This window comes from Alligator mississippiensis, chromosome 2 (assembly GCF_030867095.1).
Source record: "Alligator mississippiensis isolate rAllMis1 chromosome 2, rAllMis1, whole genome shotgun sequence".
NCBI lineage: Eukaryota > Metazoa > Chordata > Crocodylia > Alligatoridae > Alligator > Alligator mississippiensis.
In genome coordinates, this window is record NC_081825.1 from 207,462,382 (window position 1) to 207,482,502 (window position 20,121).

At 40.9% G+C, this 20,121-nt stretch overlaps 1 protein-coding gene across 1 annotated transcript in view; it reads left to right on the plus strand.

The window, feature by feature from the left end:
- Window positions 1–20,121, plus strand: part of KCNA4 (potassium voltage-gated channel subfamily A member 4) — a 79,802-nt gene that overhangs the window by 48,583 nt on the left and 11,098 nt on the right. The gene's annotated exons all lie outside the window — the stretch shown is intronic.

Sequence of the window (20,121 nt, forward strand, 5' to 3'; positions counted from 1 at the left end):
GAAAACTGATCATCATTTCAGAGGACATGGATTCTTCTGATACTGAAACACTGCATTTTTAGGGTAAATGTGGGTCTATTAAACTGCTAACGATTAATTTTTTTTTTGTTTTCCCTTCTTCAAAGTAGTAAGGGAAGACTTTCTCTCTCCTTAAATCCATTTTAATTTTGAGGTTTTTGAAAAGAGTTTTATAGTTAAAGAAGATATTCCAGCAGTGGGAAAAATGTTAAGAAATCCTTTAAGTATCTTCTAAATTGCTCAAATGGGCATTTTCATGGCCAGGAGTGGTGGTTTATTATAATATTATTGAGTTGTGCGCTGTAGAGATAGGGAAATGTATATTGCCTACATGGGCACTATTTTAAAAAGCGTTAAAGTGCCCAAAGATGCAGATAAACACCTATTCAGATTTTCAGAGTACCTAGATCATTTGGCATCTTTAGATGTCTAAATACATTAACAGAAAAGGGTAGTTATCCGTGTCTGAAGTCAGGCAGGAAACAGGTAGAGTGTGCCTTCTAGAAAGTAAATCAGAAATGCATAAGCTTTCGTGAGCCTGAGCTTGCTTCATCAGATGCTATGATTCATTAAAATGATTAAATACATTAAAACAGATAGCCTAAGTTTGTTTTTGAAAAACATGATGGGTGATAAGATGCCAGTGATGCTCACAAACAAAACCTTGGTAAAGTTGTGTGCAGGAACTATGTACAGTTCCAAATGAAAGTGATAGGAGAAGATGCTTTTGTTTTTTGAAGGCCAAGATTGGGATATATGAGGAGGATCTACTTCCAATAAATATATGAGTAGTAGGTATTTTGCAAGAAATTGTCAGCATAAAAAGACATGCTACCTCCTACCTTCCTTTTTTTCTTGTCTTTTATGTTCTTATTTCTCTCCCATCAATCTTTCTACCTAAAACCAGGTGAGTCACCATCTTCTATCCCACCTGCCATTTTTTGGCACCTGATCTAGTGCTTGAATTTCTCCCCAAACTGTCTATCACACTAACATGACAATTTTAAAAATTAATTATATGCTTAAGAATAACAGGCAATTTGACTCATCAACAACATCATGCTGTCATAACGTCATGTAAATATGCTGCCAATTACCTTCCTATTCCAGGAATAAATTCAGGTTCACCATCAAAGCTATTTACCTTAGGTTGCTGCCAGCTACAGTTCTTGATCTTGGTCTGTTTGCAGGGCAATATTTTTCCTAAAACACTAGCTATTTTTTAACCACATACCTGCACATATACTTAGCAAATTGTTCAGAAGTTGACAGTTTTTGTATTTTTTTATTATTGGTGGTAGTTGCTATAGATGCACAGTTTTTATGTTTGGTTTCTCGCTTTGGGGATTTTTAAAAATCCTACAGGTAGTGTGAAAGCACAGCTAGATATGCTTCACAGTATTTTCTTCTACTGCATGAAATATATATGTGACCAAGAAGTCTTCTTTTTAGTACTTTTGTGCCCCAAAGAGAGCAGTTGAAACTTAGAACCTAATACTCAGTATATTATGGAAGTTTCTTTTGCTAAAACATTGCTTTGGGAAATATGCCAAGCAAAACAGAAAAAGCCCCCAAATCAATACATGAAAGTTTGTATCATCATGAGAAAGGTTTCATGAATATATAACACTTTTAATAAAATGTTGATTTTATAATGGTTTAACTAGAGACAGGATACATTTTACCTCCTTGGCGTCTTTGTTATAGTCAATTAAGAATAAGACTAACCTGGATAGAAGTAGTCACTATCTCATTACATTTGGGGGAGGCAGCAAGTATGTTTTATCTCATGTGACAAGTATCTAATCTAAATTGTCAGTTGCTGGTGATTAGGAAGAATGAGTACTTTGGATTAGGAAGAGAAAAGGGTTTCAAGTAGAAGCTGTGTGCAGTAAGGGAAGACTTGGGTGAAGGTTATATGGAAGCAGGGAAGAAGATTTAAGATTTTTGAAGGTTGGTCAGTTAATGCAGATTCTGGACCATATTAAGGCCTGAGCAAAAATCTGATGGAGTCTATGGAAGTCTGATCCATGTTATAGGAAAGAGGGTCAAATTAACTTTTAATTTCAAGGTAGTTTCAATTAAATGACATGAGTTGGTAGATAATATTTTTGCAATAGATACAAAGAATGACTTTATGTTGGAAGAAGTTTTTTGTTGATGCCTACTGACATCATCCACTAAAAGCTGTATATTCCATTGGGCTCTTGATGCAGTAATGTGCAAGAAATGCATTAGGAGAGTCAATTTCCAGTAATTTTTATGATCTATAACCATTAGGGGACAAATGAAGAAAGTTTAACCCTGTAAAAGCCCAACTGGTCTCAATGACAGGTTGTGAGAAGAAACCAAACGGAAGCACTACATTTTAATTTGCAGTATGTTGATAAAATGAGTCAGTTGTCTAATTTGTGAAAAAAAAAATCAAGTTTGAAACAAGAGTTTATGGCTATAAAGATTTGACAACTCTGACAACCATGTGAGGGTATTAAACATTTAGAGAAGGGGTTAAATTATGCAACATAGTTAGAACTAATTTGATCATCCCCTCCTGGGCCCCAGGTTTATGAATCCCAGTGAAAGTAATAAGATGTTGAATTTTTCATGGAGTTGAATTTTATCTTGACCTACACCCTATTCATAAACAGGATGAATTTAAGGCCAAATGCTGTACTGATGGGCATGCCACATGTTAATAATTCTTGGAAAATTCTCTGCATTTTTTTCAAGAGACTGGTTCTTCTTCCTCTGAGACTGATCACTGTAGAGCAGGCCTCTGACTCAGTTATCAGTAAGAAAGGTACACAGTGCTGGAGGTGTTATGTATCAGTGGAAGAGGAAACATCTATTCTCATCCTCTGTTGCTTACCTAGTATAGGATGCTTGTAGTACTGCTTCCGTCCAGTTTGAAAGCATGCAAAGTCATCATCTAGAGAAGTGCTTTATAAAAACACTAGCAATCTGAAACCTGAAAAAAAGTTGAGAGAGAAAAAAATGACTAAATATTTTTCTGTGGACCATGTTTGTAATTACGGGGATAGAATCTGTAAACGGTCTGAAGCTGCGGTTCATTATAGAATTCTGGCACTTTACAAATAATACTAAATTAAGCCTCAAAATACATCTGAGAGATAGGTAAAACTTACCCTTTTTACACAAAGTAAATTAACATGGAAACAAAGAGGGGGTGTTTTTAGAACTGAGAATTGATTTCTGATCTCTTTGTTGGAGTTTGTCTTGACTGGCTTTTAAGGGTACTTTTTAAAACACTTTTAGCTAGCATTCTAACAAACTTATTGTGAAATAGCACAGACATGGACTTTTACAGGGAATTTAGGCTACTAAAACAGTATAGTTCTTATCAAAGTCTATGCTGCCTTATTTACAAAATGCATATTAGGTAACAACTAAAGTTAGCTCGTCAAGGGATGCAATGAAGTAAGTTTCACCCATTGTTCTGCTGTCTGATTTGTGTCTATGAACCCAAACTATGTGACTTCTAACCATCTCTTGACAACTTGGAGATGAGTGCACTGCAAGTGATTTGGCAGAGTTTAAAGAAAATATGTACAAAGAGGTGACAAGAAGTACGGTAAAGGAAAAGAAGCAGCTGCTAATACCTACCAGCCACATGATTTTCAATCCTAATCAAGGCAAAACTCTAACTCGAGTCGAGGCAAAACCTGCATGCCCCTACCCCCTCCCAGATCCAGGACATTAAGGTAGTAGATTGCAGCTCTGCCCTGCTCTGGACTGCACTGTCACCACCATAAGATCCCAGCTCTAGCCCTGGAGCTGCTCTCTACCCTGCCAGCACTGCTGGGGCCAGTTTCCATGGAAACACTGGCCCAATGCTGTCATGGCACCGCCACTACTGGGGTCTCCATGGAAACTGGCCATGGTGATGTGGGAAGGGGCTGTTGGGAAATGGATTCTGCCACAGGCCCAATCTGGGCCACAGGCCAGACTTTGCTTGCCCTGGTCTAAACCATGAACATCAAAATGCCAGTACTGCATAGAAAACCAGCTACTTCAACTTTTTGAACACTCATACAAACAGCCAATGATGATAATGAGATGATAATGTATTGGTGTACTTTTACAGAACATGTGCAGTCTCTTAGAGGAGATAATGACACATGCATCTACCATTTCAATTATGATGAGGAGCTAATGTGAGAAATACATAAAAGTAAACTTTCTGTTTGCTATCTTCTATAATGTAATTCCACCAAAGAAGTTTTCTGCTACAATAAGGCTTTTGAAAGAATGACTTTCATGATCAGCAATCTTTGGACTCTGAGTGAATAATGAAACACAACCCTCACTTTTTATTCACTTTCATGTGCAAAGGAAGGTGTTGGTGACTATCTTCAAAGCCCTTACTTTACCTTATATCCTACTGTACCATTTAAAATGGATTATGATTATGATGCTTCTGTTTCCAATTCCTAGGGTAAAACAGGATGACAACAAAGCTTCTTTAGCCAGAGTCCAGCTTTTGGAATTTGCTTCCCTTGCCAAATTCCAAGTTGGCAATCTTCTGGGAAACGCAGTTGCCAGTTGCTGAAGTGATGTAAATCATTATCACTTGGAATCTGGCTCATGTACATTTGAAAGCATTTAGAAGCCTATTTACATGTTGATCTATGGTTATTCAATGGCTTGCTAATTGTTATTTAGGCTTGATAGTGGTTTGTTAAGCATTCAAGTCCCAATGCTATAAAGTGTGAAGCACTTAAGGTTAGTAAGAGTTGAGGGCATTCAACCATTGTTGCTGATGAGATCCTTTATAAACAAACAAAACTGTATAAGTCATTGACTTTTTAAAAAACTCAGCAGAAAGAGGTTTAATAAAATGTCCGGTGCCTTTATACATACAAGTGCCTTTATACGTAATTGGCAGGCAAGGTTCTTTGGGTAAATGTGATATCTTTTATTAGACCAACTAAATAGTTGGAAAAATTGTTCTTTGCAAGCTATTGGGCACAAACGCCCTTCCATTTATATGTAATTTATACTTATATAGATTCTAAATATATATGTATTATATCAATTATAAATTTATATGTAGTTCTTTCTCCTATTTTATGCATAATCCAGCAGATCTTCCAATTGCATTTTCTTTTCAGAATGTACATAATCTCAAATGAGAAATTTTCCATTAGCTATATGACCACAATGAAATTAAGCAGATCTCAGAACCAGATAGCAATACAACATACAATTTGATGCAAAAATATTTACTATATTGAGAGATTGGAATGGGAGCAAGGCATTAGGAGCTTTTTGTAGGTTTGAAAATTTTGACATTTCTATTAGGTACTTTAGGGTTAATGATGGGTACCAAACAGACATTCTGATGATAACTGGCATCTATCCATACATCTGGTACTGCACATGCAACAACACAACCTTCTCTATCCTGCTTCACCAATCAATTCAATTGTCTCTCCCCCTTTTCACCTCTAAAGCATCTTCCCATCACACAGATACAAATATATGTACATATGATCCAGTTAGCTAGATTTTACAGAGCTATCCTCCATTCAGGTACCACCCTACCTCCTAGTATCTTGTTTCAGAACATTTTCAAAATATAATTTTTTTTAAATATATTACCGTTTTTAATAAAAAGGATTACAGATAATGGTAGAGGAAATATCAATGCCAATGCAAATAATCTGTCAGTAAACAAAAGCAAAAGTCAGTGAAGATAACTAAAATTTATTTGCCAAAAAATAGATGGGCGGAATTGTAGTAAGAAAAGCAAGTACAAGAAGGTGAAACAAGAATCAGGGCACCCTGCCAGTTATAAATAACAACAGAGAGGCACAAAAGGACAGCTTATCAAAATCATTGTCCCTTATTGTGGAAACAGGTCTCTATTAAAGTTAGTAGTGGCCCATGTGAAATCTTTCATCAGTCAACAAATTCTGTGGCTAGAAGGGACTACTACGCTAATCGAATCAGGTGTATATCTTGGATCATCTAGGGCATAGGATTTCACTCTGTGATTTTTATATCAAATCCGCTTACCTGTGGGTAAGCTGGAGTACATCTTTCAGAAAGTCATCCCACTTTAATGTAAAGATTTCAAGTCGTTTGAATCCACCACACTGCTTGGTAGGTTGATCTGATGGGCAGTTACATTTACTGTTATAAATAAACCTTATTTCCAGCTTGCATTTTTCTAGAGTCAGTGTTGACTTGCTGGAAGTCAGTGGCACTTGGACAATATAATGACTGCACTAGTAAAAGCACAGTTATTTTTCTGAGATTGATTGTCTTGTATTTCTATTTAGAGAGCTCTTTTATTCTCCCCATATTAAAGTACTGTAGTATATTGTCAAGTTTATAATCTTGGAAAATCTTCTCTGAATTAAAAAAGTTTTTATGTAATTATCTTCAGCCTACATATCCCTTTCCTCTGGCTCATTGAGTGCTTCAGAGTAAATGCTGCCTCGGCCTGTTCTTACTGCCTTAGAATTGCTGAAAACTATGACATATATGAAGCTTTTAGAAATTACTTAGGATACTTAAAGTGAAATTGACTATAGTGCTCTCCTTTGGGAATACATGTAAAGATTATGCATGTAAAACCAAAGCTTTTTCCATTTTCTGCTATTTGATTTTACTACTTCTTTAATAATGTTTTGCATTCCTTATTATTTTTACATTATTTGAATAGCTCTTAATTTTTAGAATCTGCATGACTGTAACCTATCTATAAGCTTATGTGTGCATATATGTGTGTGTGTGAGAGACAGAGATCAATACAGTTTTATTTTAATATCTGTCTTTTTAAGTTTTAAGCAACTATGTTCTTTATTTTAATTGAACATTTGTTTTTGTAGACTCTTGAAAGCCAACAATTGGAACACTTGTTGAAATGCTCTCTTGTATCTTCCTCAGTTTCCACTGTTTTATGTTTAAACTGTTTTATGTCATGCTTCTGATTAACTAACACTTTACAAGCAGTCCTAAAATGCTACACAACACCTGAACCAGTTGTTTATTTTGCAGATAATGTGTTAAGGTCATGTCTAAATACAAGTAACTTCTGGCAAAACCACCAACCCACAACTTACTTCTTCATCCCTGTTTTCACTATACCATTTATTACGGGTGTGCGAAGAGGGACCTATTCAATCCAGATTCGGCCCAAATCAGGGACAGTGATTTGATTCGTTGATTCAGATCACTGTCCCTGATTTAATTCAGCCAAATATGAATCTGAAGATTCGATGCTGATTCAGAGAATCAGTGATTTGGACACAGACACAGCTTTAGATGTCTTTTCTACATACCTCAAGGTACCAGCATGACTCGTGAAGACTATGATGCTGAAGCGGATGGAGCGTCCCATAGAAGTACGGGGGGGGCCCTTCACGTACTCAGTGTGAACCCAGAAGTGGACTGGAAGTACTTCCGGTCTACTTCTGGGTCCACTGGGGAGTATGCAGGGGGGCTCCCCTGTGTCCCCTTGGCTCAGCAGTCAGCTGCAGGGGGACCCCGGGTGCCCCCTCAGACCCAGGAGGCACCAGTTACTGAGTTGGGTAGGCCGGGCGGGGGGGAAGCTGCATGCTCCCCGGATGACCTGGAAGTGGACCAGAAGTTCTTTTGGGTCACTTCCGGGTCTGTTGCTGAGCACACTGGGGAGCCCCCTGCGCTCCTGTGAAACTCTCCATGCACCCCAGTATCACAACATTCATGAGCCACCTGCTACCTAGAGGTATGTAGAAAAAACATTTAAAGCTGTCTTTATGTCCGAATTGCTGAGTCTTTCTGAATCTCTCTGAATCAATTTGAAGGGTTCCAGTTCGATTCAGAGAGATTAAAGGATCCTCAGATTTGGAGATTCAGCCACCGAATCAGGCCACATCTCTGCCGAATCAAATCAGGGACTAAAGCTTCACACAGCCCTACTATTTATCTCAAATTTTCCCCAGTTCTGAAACCACTCATAATGCAACATTGTTAAAAATGTTCATCTTTGCCTGCCTCCCTTAGCTTATCATGTAACATCTCATTTTCATGTTTGTCTTGCAGGTTTTCAGCATATTATCATCATCATTATCCTAAATCCTTCCATCCACTGTCTCAGCCCACGTTGATTCAGGATACTTAGGTTTCATAGTTTCTAGATTCTCAGGGTTTAAAACTGATACTTAGGGGACTTTGGTATAGGCAGTCTTCAGTGTATTCATGGAGAAGAAATTTCTGAGGATCATTCATGTATCAATTTAGATAACAGAATTTTCAGGATTGTCAGCCAAATATATACTTAACTAGATAGCAATAGATACACAGAGTACTGTTACTGACTGGTTTATAATACGCGAATTGTGTATGCAATGAAACTGGTATACATGTATTAGTATTACGGTGATTTTCTATTCCTTTTCCTTCAGCATTTGTTTTTTCATTCCTGTGCTGCATCTTCTCTAAGAGGATACTTTTTGTTTTTGTGAGTGTGGAGGGAACTGTCACAATTGGGTCCTGTCTGGTTAGATATATATGTGTTTGCAATCTTCCAAAGGGTTAGATGATATCCAGTCTTGAACTGAAGTTTTGGTTTTGATTGTTCAGTGGTTGCTCCTTAATATATTAAGGGCTGAAGGAATTGCCCTTAACAGATAAAACCAGGGAATTTACTTGGAGGAGAAATTGCATTTGGGATTCAAGGTGAAAGTCTTCTTTAGAGGACAAAAGGTAAGTTCTGTGCCTACATGTGAGCCTTCTGTGATTGCAAAAAGTCACCTGCAAGAGACCCCCAGAATTTGCTCCAGCTAGTCTCAGGATATCTTTTCTATATGTATTTGTATTAATCTAATGTGTTGGCAGCTGAACAAAATTGTATTTAAGCATTCCAATGAGATGAATGGGGTGTCTGTCTGCTTCTGTTAGATGTTCTATCACATGCTTTAAATAGGATACTGTGCCTTTTCAAAGATACACCTTTAAAATACTGCCATCCTGACTGGATTTAGAGATGAAAGATGGGGAATTCAGAGAAGAAAAGTTTTCTATGAATCAGATGACAAAATGCTACAGCATGAGAAAAAATGGTTTTTAGCCCTGGGGGTAATGAGACATTTTTTTAATATAAAAAAAAAAGTAAAATTAATATGATCTCTTAATGGCAAGAAAATGTACAATTTCTTATAAAGGAAAATCCATCTTCTTTGTTAGGTTCTATAAAAAGGCCCCATATGTTAATGTAAAGCATCCATGTGATGCTCAGTAATGTTCTTCCTTCCATTTAATTTTAGTCTAAATTGTTTTGCCCAAGCAATAACCAAATAAAACTTGTTACATTCAAAGCATGTCACATGTGGGTTTGACTTCCTATAAGGAAAGGTAATATTAAGTTGCAATTTCTTCTTCTGATATGAGTGTATGTGGGTGGAGGGTGTGCCTAATTTTAGGTCAGGATCATGGAAGTCAGATTTTTCTACTTATTATTTTTTAAAATTTATTCTATTGGGCTTAAAAATACCACAAAGTCTCACCTCTTCAGTATTGTGTATACACTTGTCATTGATTAAAAGCAGAGTACAATACACAAGTAAATCAACAATATTTTTCTCTTTCCTGCCTACCGCACAGCAGTCAGCTAGGTGTAAATCAACTATCAGCTAGTCAAAATTAGTCTTTTTCTGTATAAAGTTAAACACAATGTTATTTTTTGGTCAAAGTATCTCTAAAATATTATATGATGGCCATATAATGGTCTAAATTGTTTTCTAATTTTGTTGTAATAATTTTCAGTTTATTTCCATATTACTTTTCATTTTCAGAAGTGCTACTTCCAGAAGTAGTGGTGGTATTTTTTATTTTTCACATAAGGTTTTTTCAGTTTATCCTTTCACAATCCTCCTTATTTTTTTGGTGAAAAAAGGGAAAAATAAAAAGTAGAAATAGCAACTTTTTCAGACTTTCAAAATAAGCAGCTTTGAAAAATTCTAAAAAGTCAGTGTTTTTTCCACAGATTTTTGTTTTTAAAGGTTTTTTTTTGAAAAATGGACATTTCATGTTTCAGTGAAAACCCTTTTCATGAAAAAAGCCTTGAAAAGCTGTAATCAACACATATTTGAAATTAAACCCTCACACCCTGTACACTTCTACTAAAGAAAAGTCACATTTCATCCTTGCCTCAGCTCTTCCCAAATGCCCTGTCAAGAAAGTATGTCTAGAAACCCAACACTTTGGGGCTAATTTGTACCAAAGGAGGAGAAGAATTGCAAAGCCATGTGAGACTGATGGAAACAGAATCTTTTAATTTTTTTTAATGGAGTAAGCACATCCACAGCTCAGGCATGTTCATTGATCTAAGCTACAGAAGTGTCATATATAGTGGGCACGTTTACACGTTCATTATGGCCTTTGCTACTGAGAATTAAGTTTAGTATCTCCAATATGAGGTACTAGATAAAGGCACAGTAGCTGTGCTAATGTGCAGTAGCAAAGGTGAACTTTTTTTTGTGATGCTTAATGTGCAGTAGATTAAGGTATCTCATGTAGACATGCCCAGTGATTTGTAATCTTTCAGAGAAATGGGTCCGCAGTCATTTTCTAGAATAGATTTAAGTTCAATATCTTAACTTCCACCAGAAAATCTATTAAAGATCCTGGAGCACTTTGGCTCATAATGGATGCATTTACACATGTGCTTTGCTGCAGAGCTGACTGATTAGCTCTGCAGTAAAGCACTGCTGTCTACACATGTGCCTGTATTAGGGTGCAGTAAACTAATTAATTCCGCTGTAGGATAGTATTGTCTGGGACAAGTACTATCATACAGCAGAATAATTATTAGGCCTGTGTGAAGCGGCTAGTATTTGCTTCAGATTCAGCCAATTCAGGGGACAGTGATTCGATTTGGTGATTTGAATCACTGTCCCAAATTGATTTGGCTGAATCTGATTTAGCGATTCAGCTGCTGCTGAATCAGCCAAATCTCCAAATCACACAGGCTCCATCCCCCGCCCACTCCCAATTTCTGCCCTGCCTGCCGCAGCTTCCAGCTCTTTGGAAAGAAAAAATCCCCCACTCACTGGCAGTAGCCAAGTGGAGGGGGGGCGGGGGGAGGGAGGGTTGATCCTCACTGCCCACCCACTGCCTCATGCTACATGTGGGGCTCTGAACAAATCCCCAGAAGGCCCAAGACTGCTGCAGGAGCTGGCGAGTTCAGGGGTTTTGGGGGGTTTTTTTCTTAAAGGGCCGGGAGTGGGACAGCCATGGGGGGGCTGGGAAAGCAGGGGGTTAGGTGGCTCATGACAGAGTCCCCCATGTAGCACAGAGCAGTAGTTAGTCTAGGGGTGATAAAGACAAGGTATGATTTGGATATTATACTAAACCATACTATCCCATTATTTTCTTGTTAGGAACAAGATTAATGGGAGAATATGCTTGTTATTTGGGGAAGTCAGTCAGTGGGAAATTGCTTGAGTACTTTAGGATTTGTCCTTTCATAAGTGTTTTCTGTTATTAGTGTGCTGTTGTGTCTCTCTCTCCATGCTGTAAGAAAAGAGAATCATGGAGAATGGCTAGCAAATACCGGGGGAGATTTGTGTATGGCTTACCCTTCCAAAATACTGATGTCTAATATTCCTTCAGTCTACAAAACCAAAATACTTCACTTAGTTTAAAACAGTGGTTTCAACCAGGGTTCCTGGAGTGCTTTGAGATGGTGCTGAAGGGTGCCATGCAATGTTATCACCCTGTTCAGGGTGCAAACATGGTTTACAAGATAAAGCCAAGGATTTCAAATAGGACTCCATAGTATTAAAAACATTTTGACCACTTTCCAAGTTCTTTGCATCAGATGACTTGGTCTATTATTTTTTTGTAGTAAAAAAATGAATGAAAATGAAGAGCTGGTATTTTCTGAGGGCTGTCTTGAGTCTGACAAGGTTGCAAACCACTGGTTTAAACCATAAAGCAAGGATCCTAGTAAGTTTAAACAGGTCTTTTTACTTATTTTTCTAGCTAGTACATTAAGAAGAAATTTAAAATATGATCTGTGGGCAGAGAAAAGGACAGGAGAACAGGCATAATGCCTAAGCTCTGGCTTTGTTGTTAGAGCATTGTGCCAGGAAACTGCATCGGTTTAACTTCTCCTTTCTAACTTCTACAAAGCAGTTGAATGCCTTAAAGCCTTGAGGATCTGAGATAAACTTCTTATCCCAAATCCTGCCACAGGTTAATCCTGTGGAATATTACTGGAAGGTATAATTTGGCACTTTGATGAAGAAGAGGTGGATAGGGCAATGCATTCCATGACAGTTCCCATACTAGTTTTTTATTTCTTATTCAGTGATATTTTAACGTATGTGCAATGGGGGCATCCTGTCTGTAGATTGTTTATTGTCAGCTGCTCTGAGCTTTTGGATGGGGCAGGATATAAATCTAATCATAATTTTTATGATCACATTTTCAAGTTTAGCTATTTCCAGTTTGATGTTTCCAACTTGTCGTTTAGCTTGTGAGACATGATTCTCAGCCTGTCTGCTTCAGCTCCTGTATCACTGACAAGGATTCCAGATAGGTATTTGTAGTGTTCGTCAGAAATGGAAATGAAAGTACAAAATCTAGACTCAGTGAAACAGAAATAGTCTTGAACAAAAGAGACTGAAATAGCACAGAAGGGCAAAGGTGCACCCTTTCATCATTCAATCAAATACAAAGGGCTAGTCAATGAAGTTGTATTGTGATAATTTATTAGTGGTATAACTTAAATATCTAAAGGGTCTCAAATGAGATATGGCCTTTCTTCTGCTAGGTACTGCAAAAAACAAAGCAAAAGAATGCTTCCATGCTGCAGGCTTAGTGTCTGATCCCTCCTGGTAGTCGGACTCACCTGCTGCACTTTCTGGCCTCTCTCATCTCCTGTCTCTTGTCTGCTATGTCTTTGGTGCTAATAAAGATATACTGGGGAGGCTGCCTCTAGAGACTGGAGTAGCTGCTTTGGCACTCCCCTTCTTGGTTCTGTCCTCAAGGCTTCCCCACCCATGAACTCAGTCTTTGGGGCTTGGGGCTTCTTCGCTCCCAAAGTCAGTCCTGCTTCTCTAAGCTTCTCTAGGTGTACTTCCCCTTTAAGACAGTCCCCCGAGGCTTATCTGCCTTACTAATACCAGTTGTCCTGCAGACCCTAAGGCTAGGGACAGACATTCCACATAAACTGGTTTAAGTGATCAGAAACTGGTTTAAACCCATAACAGAACAGATGTTCAGTGCACATAAACTAGTTTGAAAATGGCTGAAACTGGTTTGAGATAAATCTGGTTGAATGTAGTATCAGACTTAACTGACTTGGGTCACACTGGTTTATGGAGTGTCTGTCGCAGGTCCATTGCTGGTTTAAGATAAACCAGACACCCCCAGCATCCCAGCATGCTCTCTCGGCTGGGCGGGGCTCTCTGCCCCACAGCAGAGCTGGCCCCTCCCCTCTGCTCCCTGGCCAGAGCTCCGGCATAGATTTGCAAGCACAGAGTGTCTGTCTGGCTTCTCCCTGCTAAGCAGGGATTTCCCCCCACTCCCCACCACCTTACACAGACACCTCAGCATTAGCTTGCAGACTACATGCTGGCTACCGTCCATGCTGTGGAAGATGACTAAGGTAGACAGGCTTTTTGGAGCTAACCAACAGGTAGCTTAATGTCCTTCCTTGGAAGAGCCATTTAAGAAGATCTCCATTAGTTAAGGGAGAGAGGTTTTGTTTTCTTAATGGGTTGATAAACACTGAGTTAGGGGTGATAAACATTCCCTGCTGGGCTGCTTAGGAGGGCAGGGGTGGGGAATAATCAGAGTGTCCTGCTGGGTCTTGGCCATGCCCCCTTCAGTTCAGCCCTGTGGAAGTGAAGGGAGGGCGGCTCTAGCGCCCCCTGGCTTCTAGCTTGAGCCACTTGAGGCATGTGCCTGCATTTCTGGGATGTCTGTCTGGTTACAAACCTGATTTAGCCTAACCAGGTGTAACAGGGGGCCTTCTTGGGGCCACTCTACCAACAGCCCGCTCACCTGTTTCTGGGCCAACCACCTGCCTTCTCTCCTGCCATATCTTGTTATTTAATTAGGATGTTTATTAGGCAGGAGGCTGCCCGTTTCTTGCACTGATGCCAGAGAGCACTATTTGCATCTCCGTTCCTCCCCTACACAACAGCCCAAGCCTCACAGATGACATCCAGAGTTGTTAATGTCACCGAACCCACACTGGGCCCCAGAATCCTACCGTCCAGACCCCAACCAGATTCCTCCACTCAGGCAGCCTACTCTGCCTTCATTTGGGGCTGCCTAGCTCCATGAACCATTTCCCCTCTCAGTCGTGGTCCCCCCGGGACCTTTGGCCACACAGGCCCTGGCCTCACCTCCAAGGCCAGTCAAAACCCCAAGCCCTCAGCTCTGGGTGTCCCTCGCAGTGGGCCCTTTTGACTGTTCTGGTCCTGGCCCCAGCATTGACCAGTCGAGGGTACTCTGAGTCGGGCCTCTGAGCCTCTAGCCCCACTCTCTCTCCTGGGTCCACCTTCTGGCCCCTACTAGGGGGTAACCCACCTAGTTGTAGGAACTGAGGTTATTAAGGTGCCCCAACCCACCTTTCACTGGGGTGGTAACTGGCCTGGTATTTCCTGGGGGCTCCCACTCCACTGAGAGCCCCACCAGGCCACCCACTCTCGGCAGGGTGCAGTTTTAGGTAATGCTCAGGATCAGGAGCCTCCAAACCATCCTCTACAGCTCCTGCCCTTACCTCCAGGATCTTGCATGCAGCCTTGCAGCCAGGCGATGTTGCTATGTCCCTTGCCAGCCGCAAACTGCTCTGTTTATATAGGTGGCCAAAGATCTAAAATGGCTACCGCAACTGCACCTGCTGGTTGCTTGGCTCAGTTCTTCAAGTGGCAGGCACCAACAGTGCCCTGCCACACCAGGTTAGACTAACCTGCAAAGATTGAATCAACTCAGGCTCAGGCTTTTTGAATGTCTGTCCCTAGCCTAAATGGCTGCACTTGGCCCTAACCATGAGTTAGGAGCTATAATCATGGCCTCCAGCCACCCACATAGCCATGCCCATACCTCTCAGGTATTACTTGTTTACTTTTCCATGGGCCCCCAACCAACAATAATCTTGGGCCTTCAGGCCTCCTCCCTTATTTGGGCTTTAGCCTTCCTGACTTTGGCCCTTTTCCTCTAGCTGAGCCCTTCAGCCCAGATGCACTGCCTCAGACCCCAAATCTTTTGTTCTAGCCCTTTGCGTTCCTGCTCAGAACAGGTCTCAAAACATAGAGTACCCCCCATGGCACCCTGCTGCATGGCCTCCAAACTACCCCCACAAACTGGTCCTCTGGTCAGACTTAAACACAAAATACTAACTAAGTGGTTCCAAATTCAAAATCTCAAAACCCCATCTTGGGTTTCATCGTTGCTGCCCCACACTCCCCAAGTAGCTGTCCCTCTCCCAGGTACCCTCCCAGTCTGCAATGCCCCTTTCATCAACCAGTTTTGTCCAGAGTTCCATTCTCTGCAGCAGGGACTGGTCTTATAAGCCCTAGCCCTTCTGATCGCCTGACCAGCCTTTGAAGAGGCACACAGGGATTTATGCTCAGCCTAATACGTTTGATTCCCCTGCCCTGAAGTCCTTCTTAGCTGCCCAGCAGCCTCAAGTTTCAGGGTTTGGGTCTCTGTTGCTGCTGGCTGATGCTGACCACAAAAGTCCTACTCCCCTGGGGACCCCACTCTATCCTCCTGTGCCATCTACTTATGGAGTTAACAGGGCTGGGGTTTCCTGTTACATTCCGCCATTGACATGCCAAGGTAACAGGGATAGCTTTCTCTTCTGCCTTGGTCTCTGCGAGGTGTCAGGCCTTATGCCTCATGCCTCTCTTGAGGTAGAATCTCACAGTTGTTTTACTCTTAAACAAGGATCCTGTAGCCCAGGGCCTAGTCTATTAATCTTGCTTACTTAGCAATGCCAACTGAGTTCAGGCTCGAGCAATTCCTCCTTTTGGGAGTCCATGACCAGAGGTATATACAGTGAAGAACAACCCTCTTTAAAACATAATACTGTATATTTTAAGGAAAATGTAGGTGTCAACTCACTAAAAGTGATCCAGATTAACCCCATTCCAACAGTAGCAAAACTGCTTAGGTACCCAAAATCACTCAGGCACCTACAGTTTTGCATGAAAAGACCTTGAGGTGCACAGCTCTTGTTTAAGGTCCATTGGGATCCAAGTGAATGTTGGGAAATGTGTAAAGTACATCTAAGTCCCCAAGGGGTAAAAATGTTAGATTCCTTACATGTCCTCAGAACACATCAAGTAACTGATGCTGACAACATGCAACATTAGTTTCTGCTTTTGTGGAAAGCAGTATAGACTAGGAAAGAACCAATAGGACTCGATAGAAACATAATAAGGTTACATAAGATCACTCTTTTAAAGAATCTACATAATTCAATACAGAACAATTTCCTTCTTGAAGTTTTTAAAACTATTCCTTAGGATTCTGTAGCATGAATATCATTCTTTATTAAATTTCCTAAGATTGTGTAAAAAAAAGTCTATGACAGAGTTACCATTTTCTATTAAGGATCTTAGAATAAAAGGCAAGTCATATACTAGTTTGGACTAAGAAGCATGGTGAGCTTGTGATAATTTTCTTACAGAACATTGAAAAGCTTGGTTTTCTCTGCTGAATAGTGTAGTAGTAATGCAACACGACAATCTCATGTAGTACAGATAGCCTAGATTTGTCATAACTTCCATTGTATCTTCTTGGCACAGCGGCATATAGATTATTCATTTTCTTTGTGCAAAGGAGAAAATCTGAAACACAACTAAAAGTAGGTAGTAGGAAAAATGCTTCCTGTTTCAAGACATGTTTCCATAAGTATCATTTTAAAGAGGTGCATCAACATCAAGCGACAGGAACAGCTGAGTAATATAATAAAAATGTAGACTCTTAGGAAACTGGGCCAGAATTAATCTTTTGAGGATTAGATACTAAGGAGCCTTTAAATGAGTGAGCAATGTGGGTTGGGAGTTAGTGTCTTTCCTTTGTACAGCCCATGGATTCTCAATATTGCAGCTTCTGCATTTGAGAGAATCCAGGTCTACTGCTGAGATGCTCCCCTTAGCAAACATAGCAGACAATAGGGCATTGGAAGAAGAGGGAACTATGGATCTACTCCTTCTATGCACCAGTCAGCAGTGCTGGCCAGCTATATACTGTATCTTGCTGTGTCTTGAGTAGTACAGTTCTACTCTAACGTATAATAGAGGCTCTTCTGGGATGGTCTAACCTAGTAGCAAGTTATGTACCTGCTTGTATACAAAGTTCTGAACACAGCTTTTTTTCTTTTGCTTTTTTACCCCTTGTATTATTTTTCTTTCTTTCTGGAAAAAGCTTTGCTTCATATAATTTCCTTGCAAGATTATCTATATTTTAAATATCTCAGTTCTGATGTTCTATGAGTGCTATGTGGTTGAACCACCTAGGAAGCCTGAATAATCAACTCTCCTCTCTTGAGTCACCTGTATTTGAGGTTTTAAATATAGGTGCCAACCATCAATGTATTTGTTGAGCCAGGTTAAGTGATTTTATATCCAAGTGAAAAATCAGACCCCTATTTCCTTCAATAGGTAGTTAAAAAAAACCCAAAAACGGCACAATCTAGCCTCAAGTCAGCAGGGCACTGTTGTGCCAGTCAAGGCCTGTATAAGTATGTATGTGTATATATTTCTGGCTTTATACAGAGAGAGAGAGAAAATAGGTGCCTGGTTGCATCTATCAGTTATCCCTCTGAGTTGCTCAAACATCACAAAAAAATTAAGAATATATTTTGATCATTCATGGATTTATAGATTCATAGACACTAGAGGCTAGAAGGGACCTCACAAGATCATTGAGTGCAGCCTCCCTGCCATAGGCAGGAAGTCTGCTGGGGTCAAATTACCCCCGCAAGATAAGCATCCAAACTCCATTTGAATGAGTCCAGAGTAGGTGCTTGCACCACCTCTGGCAGGAGTCTGTTCCAGACCATGAATACTCAGACCATAAAGAAGTTTTTCCTTATGTCCATTCTAAATCTGCCTTCCAGAACTTTGTGGCCATTAGATCTTGTTATCCCTTGGGGAACCCTGATGAACAACTGTTCTCCCAGATCCTGGTGCACACCCCTTATATACTTGGCTGCCACCAAGTTCCCCCTGAGCCTTCTCTTCTCTAGGCTGGAGAGTCTTGTATCCCTCAGCTGCTCCTCACAAGGTTTGCTCTCTTCATCTTTGATCATCTGGGTGGTTCTCCTCTGGACTCTATCAAGCTTATCCACATCTCTGCTGAAGTGGGGGGGCCCAAAAATGAATGCAGTACTCTAGCTGCAGCCTCACTAAGGCTGAGTAGAGCAGGGGGATGATGTCCCTGGTTTTGCTTGAGATGCATCGGTGGATGAATGCCAGAGTTTAGTTTGCTTTGCCAGCCATGGCATCGCATTGGTGGCTCATGTTCATCTTGTAGTCAATCAAGACCCCCACGTCTCTTTTAGTTGTGGTGCTAGTGAGCACACATATAAGGGGTGTGATTTCTGACCTTTCAAACCACTTGTATCTTCATGGGATTTGCAAAAATAACTCTAGTATGATGCTGGTTTTTCATCCCACGGTGAAGCACCCTGCATTTCTCTGCATTAAATGCCATCAGGTTTTGGGCCTCCCACCTTGTGAGCCTGTCCAGGTCAGCCTGTATCCCCAACCTGTTCTCCAGTGTGACTGCCTTTCCCCATAGTTTAGTGTCCTCTGCAAACATTGCCAGTTCCTCTGTGAACTTTGCCAGTCTGCCTCTGATGCCCAAATCCAGATCATTAATGAAAATATTGAAGAGTACTGGCCCGAGTACCTAGCCCTGAGGGACACCAATAGTCACCTAATGCCATATTGATTTGCTCCCATCAACCAGTAGTCTTTGGGTCCAACCCCAGAGCCAGGTCCCCAGACATTGAACAATTAGATGGTTGAGGCTGCAGTTTTTCAGCTTAGCCATGAGGACACCAAGTCAAAGTCCTTCTTGAAATCTAGATATGACATCAACCTCATCTCCCTTGTCCTTGCAATGCATCACCTGGTCATAGAAGGAGACGAGGTTGATCAGGCAAGACCTTCCAGCAACAAAGCCATGTTGGCTGGTGCTTAGAAAGTTGCCCTTCTGTTAGCCTGCTGCTGATGGAACCCTTGATAATTTTCTCCAGGATCTTTCCAGGGATGGATGTCAGACTGACAGAATGGACAGATTGTAGGATATGCCTGGTTTACCAAAAATGTTGTCCTTCTTGTTGTAGTTCAATTTCCTTCCACATTACAGGCTTTGAATGCATTATAAAAGAGTAGAGGAGGGAAGAGGGTAAAATATCATGCGGAGAGTGAAGCCAATATGAAGAAGGTAAAAAATGGAGCAGAGAGAGGGAAAAGGAAACATTTTAATGAAAACTATAGCATCATACCTATGCATATGACCTAAACACAGTCCCTTTAACTTCAAGGTGTTTTAGATGTGATATAGGTGGTATCAGTTTGTACTTTTTTGTGGCAGACATCTGTTTGCTTTCGGGCAGGAGAATGTTTGCACCTGGGAGCTGCCCACACTCTCCTTCTGCTCCATGCAGGTGCTCCCAAGGCTTCAAGGGCCCAGTCTTGCATGCCCTTGCAATTCCTAGGGCACACATGATGAGGCCCCTGATACTCCATAAGCATCTGCCCAGATTTCCTGTTTCCAGTGGTGTGCCTGGGGAATCCTTGGGCATGGGACCCAGTGCAGAGGCATGGGGTGACACAGGTCCTGGCATGGTGTGGAGACATGGGGTAGTGAGGGACACCAAATGTAGGGCAGCAAGGGACCCAGGGAATCCCTTGGCACTCCTCTTTAACTAGGTAAACCTGGGGTTCCCCCACTTGCAAAGGTGAACCCTGAGGGTTGTCTTGTAGGACCAGGCTCCTGCCAGTCATGGGAGCAGCAGGGACTTGACCTTGCAGGACAATGGGTAATTTCTGTTTTATTTAGTGAAGTAGATCAACTGTTCTGGGACACATTGTAGCACAGCTGGTCCACTTCATTTGA